Here is a 6,000-nt window from a genome sequence, read left to right as displayed (position 1 = left end):
GCCTCGTCCGTCAGAGCTTGCGTTTACAACTCCGCCGAGATCCTGAGCTGACGTTCGAGGATTTGCAAAGGGAGGACCTGGCTTTGGAGATGGATCATGCGGAGACGGCGGACCCCTCCGTTTGTATGGCTGCCAGTTGAACGATCGATTTCACTCTTCCTGGGCCATCCGATTGGAAGCAGGCCCTACGTGCAGAACTTATGAAGGAGGTGCGGGAACAAATGACCGAGTTGTTCAAGACCTTTCTGGAGGAGTTTTGCTGGGAGCAGCCAAATCCGCTGCCCTTGCTTCGAGAGCGTTCTTTCTCGGACGGGAGTCGAGACCCAGGAAGGCGTCCAATTCGGTCTGCTGGCCCCAGATTCCAATGGGACGCGCAGGGTCGCCTTGTAATGGCTGTGGAGAGCCGGGACACTATAGTCGCCAGTGCGGCTCTCGCCGGGGTTCGCAGGGGGGTTTTTAGAGTTACCGGCCACTGTGGGTCAAGTGGTCGGGACCCCTTTGAGTGGTCTGACCCTTCTTTGTCCACTGTCCCTAGAGACCACTTAGTTGGACGCTGCCCCACTGTGGAGATTCAGGTGAACGGTGTCAAGGTCCGATGTCTAGTGGATACCGGGTCCCAAGTTACTCTATCCTCCGAGAGTTTGTCTAAAGAACTGTTCAATGCTCAATGTTTACAGGAGGCGGAGGCCCCTTGGCTCACATTGCGAGGAGCAAACGGTCTAGACATTCCTTATGTTGGATACCTGGTCACGGACTTGGAGATTCATGGGATTACGGTACCACAGAAAGGAGTTGTGGTCGTCCGGGACCCTTGTTTGGGGACGCATCGAGCCCTTTTGGGCATGAATGTCATTTCAGAGTGTTGGGAGGAACTGTTCCAAACCAGGCCTATTCGAACTGAACGTATTGTTGCAGATTGTCGCTGGGTTCATACGGCCAGTTCCCAAGAAGATCGTGAAGGCACAGGTTGGGTTACTTGTCGATATGCTCTTTCTGTCCCGGCCCGGAGTGAGGCTGTGATTTGGGCTTGGTTGCCCGCTCGGACGTTTGGACCAGAAGATTGGGTGCTTGTGGAGCCCCATTTGGATTGTCAAGTGGTGGAGATGGCTCGAGGTTTGGCCGCTGTTCGGCGGGGCCGAGTCGTCGTGAGGATACGGAATGTACATCCTTATCCGGTTAACTTGTATCGCCATCAACGATTGGCCCGAGTGACCTCGGTGGGCCCCCAGCAAGTGAGGGATGGTGGAGGAGTTAACTTCTGTCGAGTGAGCTCTACAGTGGTCGAGATGGCCCTGACGCGAGTGGATCAGCCCATAGACTCCTCGAGGGAGGGTATGCCGGCCCATCTTTTAGGGGAATCCCTGCGGGGAGAGGGGCTGGAAGAGAGGCAGACGCAACAGCTTCAGGCATTCTTGGCGAAGTGGCAGCACCTATTCTCTACACACGATGAAGGCTTTGGCCGTACTGACGCTGTGAAACATCAGATTCCTACTGGTGCTGCTACACCAAGCAGAGAAAGATATCGTCCGGTGCCACCCACTCTTTACTCCGAGGTTCGTACCCTGTTGCGGGGGATGCTGGCGAAGGGGATCATTCGTGAGAGCAGCAGCCCTTGGGCGGCCCCTATCGTCTTGCTACGAAAGAAGACCGGAGCTTGGAGGTTCTGTGTAGATTACCGTAGACTGAACCAAGTGACCAAGAAGGATGCCTTTCTGCTGCCGCGGATCGAGTATTTCCTCACCAGCCTGACTCAAGCCGCCTGGTATTCCACCTTAGATCTGGCCAGCGGGTATTGGCAGGTGCAGGTGGAGGAGGGAGATAGAGAAAAGACCGCGTTTACAACTCCCTTTGGGCTCTTTGAGTGGGACCGGATGCCCTTTGGCCTTTGCAACGCCCCAGCCACTTTCCAATGACTGATGCAGCGGTGTCTGGGTGGCCAGCTGGTGGACACTACATTAGTATACCTAGACGATGTCATTGTTTACTCCCCGGACTTTGAATCCCATCTCCAACATTTAGAACAGGTGTTCCAGGCGATGGAGAAGTACGGACTGAAGCTACAGCCGGACAAATGCCAACTCGCAAGGAAGTGAAATTTCTGGCCCACTGCGTGGGTGCCTCTGGAGTCTCTGCGGACCCCAAAAAAGTATCAGCTGTCCAAGGATGGAGTGCGCCTAAGACAGTGCGGCAAGTGAGATCCTTCCTGGGCTTCGTAAGGTATTATCGGCGATTTATTAAAGACTTTTCCAAGATCGCCAAACCGTTAAATCAGCTTCTGGTGGGTTCAGGCCGTCCCCGCGGTCGTGGGTCCCCTCCTGTTGCTTGGGATTCCACATGTGACGTGGCCTTTCAAAGGCTCAAGCAGGAGCTATTACAGGCTCCGATCTTGGCATATGCAGACTTTACCCAGCCTTTTGTTCTGTACACCGATGCTAGTAACCTTGGCCTGGGAGCAGTATTGGCCCAGCGGCAACAGGGAGTGGAGCAGGTCATCGCCTACGCAAGCCGAAGTCCTAACCCCGCCGAACGAAAGGATTCCAATTACAGTTCATTTAAACTTGAGTTGTTGGCTATGAAGTGGGCCATGAGCGAGAAATTTAAGGATTACCTGTGGGGAGCCAAGGTACTCGTAATAACTGATAACAACCCTTTGGTCCACTTACGAACAGCTAAGTTGGGGGCAGTTGAACAACGGTGGGTAGCGCAACTGGCTAATTATGACTACCAACTCCAATATCGACTGGGCCGGGAGCACATTAATGCTGATGTGTTGTCTAGACTCCCTGAGGCCGAAAGTTGTCCGTTGGAGCCGCTGGAGGAGTGTGAAGAGGGGCTTATGGTGGGATGGGTGGAAGCACCTGGGCTCCAGCAAGAGACAGTCCCCGTTAGTTGGGGCTGGAATCCGCAGCGGTGGAAGGAAAGGCAGGAGGGAGATGCTGAGTTGATGAAGATACGGTCCTGGCTGACGCAGGGGTTATGGCCGGAGGTGGTGGAGCGTCGAGCCCAGACATGGGTAATGAAGAAACTCCTTGGGCAGTGGGATTAAACTGTAGGCCAGGTGGTGGTACCTGAAGGGCAGGTTCAAGCCCTTTAACGGGCTTACCATACCCAGTTAGGACATCAAAGGAAAGGGAGGACGGTGTCTTTGTTGCGGAGAAATTTCTATTGGCCAGGGATGGAGGCGTCTGTGACCTTGTTCATCCAAAAATGCCCACGCTGCACGCTCTTCAAGACGAGGAAAGGGGTGCGAGCCCCATTGGTCCCCATACGAGCCAGGGCCCCTTTGCACATTGTGGCCATGGATTACTTGACGTTGGGTCGACCGATGGATCGCTTCCAGAACATTCTAGTGGTAACTGAACTGTTCACGGAATATGCTTGGGCCATTCCTACCTTAGACCAGACTGCCACCACTACTGCAAATGCCCTGTGGACGATCGTATTCCAGCCGTTTGGGTGTCCAGAGACTCTTCACTCGGATCAAGGGCCAAACTTCGAATCTAAGGTTGTACGGGAGTTGTGCCAGCTCTATGGGTGTAAAAAGACGCATACCACACCATATCACCCCCAGGGAAACGGAGGGTGTGAGTGGTTCAACCAGACATTGCTGGGCCTATTGGGGACGTTGGATACGGATCGTCAGAGTAATTTGGTCGATAGTCTTCACGCGCTGGTACAGGCCTACAACAATAGTGTGCACAGCACCACTGGTTTTGCTCCAATGTACCTGATGTTTGGGAGACATGTGCGTCTCCCCACAGATCTACTACTTGGAACGGCTGGGGTTGGAGAAGGTCTGAGTCTGACGGATTGGGTAGGCAGACATCATCAGCGAATCTCCACTTGGCGTACGAACGGGTCACTGATCGAATCAACATAGCCTCGGCTAAGAACAAGCGGCTGTATGACCGGACGGCCCGAGAGGCTCCGTTATTGCCCGGGGAGAGAGTTTTGGTACGGGACAATCGACGCCAAGGAAAGGGCAAACCGAGTGATCGGTGGGAGGCCCTGCCGTATGTGGTACAAAGTCAACAACGTCCCGACCAGCCAGTTTGTACCATCCGCCCTGAGGGAAAGTCAGGCCCGGAGCGGGTGATACATCGGAATTTAATCCGCCCCTGTCCGAACTATCCAAAGCCTATGGTAGAAGCTCCGACTGTCCCGGTGGCACCTAGGCCACCCTTAGTAGGTTGGGCAGTGGTTCCAAGGGGCCTGAACGTCGAACCAAGAGGGGAAGACCCCGCCTCGCCACCAAGACGTTCCCAACGGGACAACAGAGGGCAGCCCCCTGCGAGATATGGAGACTGGGTCCCTGGGCCTCGTTCTAGGGACTAGAACAGATTGGTGGGGGAGGATGTCACGGGTGACGAATAAGCGGAACTGTCCCTCCCCATTCTTGTTTCCGGTGGGAGCGAGTTTAATGTAACACCAGAACGGTTCCGTGTTTTTCCGGGTAAACAGGCTGACGGAGCTTGCTAATGAGGGAATGAGTGGCAGCTGGGCAATGAGCAGGGATTGGGCAATGAGGGATATGGATTTGTGAGAGGGATTATAAAAGGATCCGGTTAATGTGCAGCAGGGGAAGAAAACTTTGGAGCGAAATCTTTGGGGTTGATGCAGACTGGAGGAAATCTCTGGTTGTTGATTTGTTGATCCCGTCAAGCAGTACACGAGAGGGCAGATTGTTAAAGGACGGGAAAGACTGTATGCAGAGAAGGAAGAGCTGGAGAGCAGTGGTATGATTGAACTGCGTTATCTCATCGAACAGATAAGTGTTATCTGCCAGTCCTATTAGGAAGTTAATGCCTGTAGTGCCCGCTACCCGCTATGATGTGGCAAAGCCGCCCCGGCGTTCAGTGAGTTCTGTTTTGAAGCTATTCAATGTCAGTTATGTTCCCATAGTCGACCACCTACACAGCTTGGATGTACAGTTTGTCAGTTGAGCGGAGAGAGTCGGCCGGGACCACGAGAAGAGACCCTATTCACTGTGAGTTGATGTGAGTTGCAGTGCTTAATGTGAAGTGAACACGTGTGATCATTTGAAGTGACTGAATTGTGCACTGGTGTGGAAACTGTAATTTTGTGTCTGTCCGTTCCCCAGTTGGCTACTTGTGGGTTCTGAAGGTCAAACTGAAATTAATTAACTGCTGTGTGTTGAGCATATGCTGTACAGGAATGCAGCTCTATTCTGTCTGAGTTGGAGAGGATTTATGAGAGATCTATGCATCGCTGTTCTGTGGTGAGAAGATCTAGTTGTTGATTGTCAAATCCTGTACTCACCACGGTTGTCCTGTGAACGTAGAGAAATTGTCCTCTGCCAGTGGAGGCGGCCATCACTGTTCTGTGAGGAAGTTACTGTCCGTCGCTGTATTTCAACGGCCGTCGGCTTGTGGAAGGGGAGTGGCCCCCAGCTAGCGGGTGCGTCCCGTGGAGGGAACGAGAGAGCTCCCCGGTTGCCATCTACGACAGACTATTGTATTGCGTCAGATGACCCCTGCCCGATCCTTCCCCCCTATCCCAAAAAGAGGTGACACTCAAATGATTGATGCTGTCCTGTGAGAAGAGTAACCCTTTTGCTTGTTGTCGATTTCCTACCAGTGCCTGCCGCAACTCCTATCTCCGGTTGAAGAGGAGCCGCTGTGCGGATCCTTACCTGTGTCTGCTCCATTACTCATCTTTGGCCGAAGAGGAGTTGCTGTGTGAATCCTTATCGGTGCTTGTTCCATTACTTACTTCCGGCCAAAGCGGAACTGTTGTCTGAACCCTTACCAGTGTCTGCCCCATCGTTTGCTGCTGTCTGTCTGAAGAGGGATCGTTGTGCGAACTTCCCACGCAACCCGGTAGAAGAGAGAGGAGGATCAGTCGGTGGATTTTAGTTTGAGATTGGACTTATTTTAACTAAATAAAATACAAGTTTTTGATGTTAATTACCTTGTCTTGTCTGTTGGTGTCTCTGGGTAACTCCTCGAGGTGGTACGTTGTGAAGGGGAGGGAAGGCCA

This window comes from Silurus aristotelis (assembly GCF_946808225.1).
Source record: "Silurus aristotelis genome assembly, chromosome: 8".
Taxonomy (NCBI): domain Eukaryota; kingdom Metazoa; phylum Chordata; class Actinopteri; order Siluriformes; family Siluridae; genus Silurus; species Silurus aristotelis.
This window is presented reverse-complemented; position numbering follows the sequence as displayed.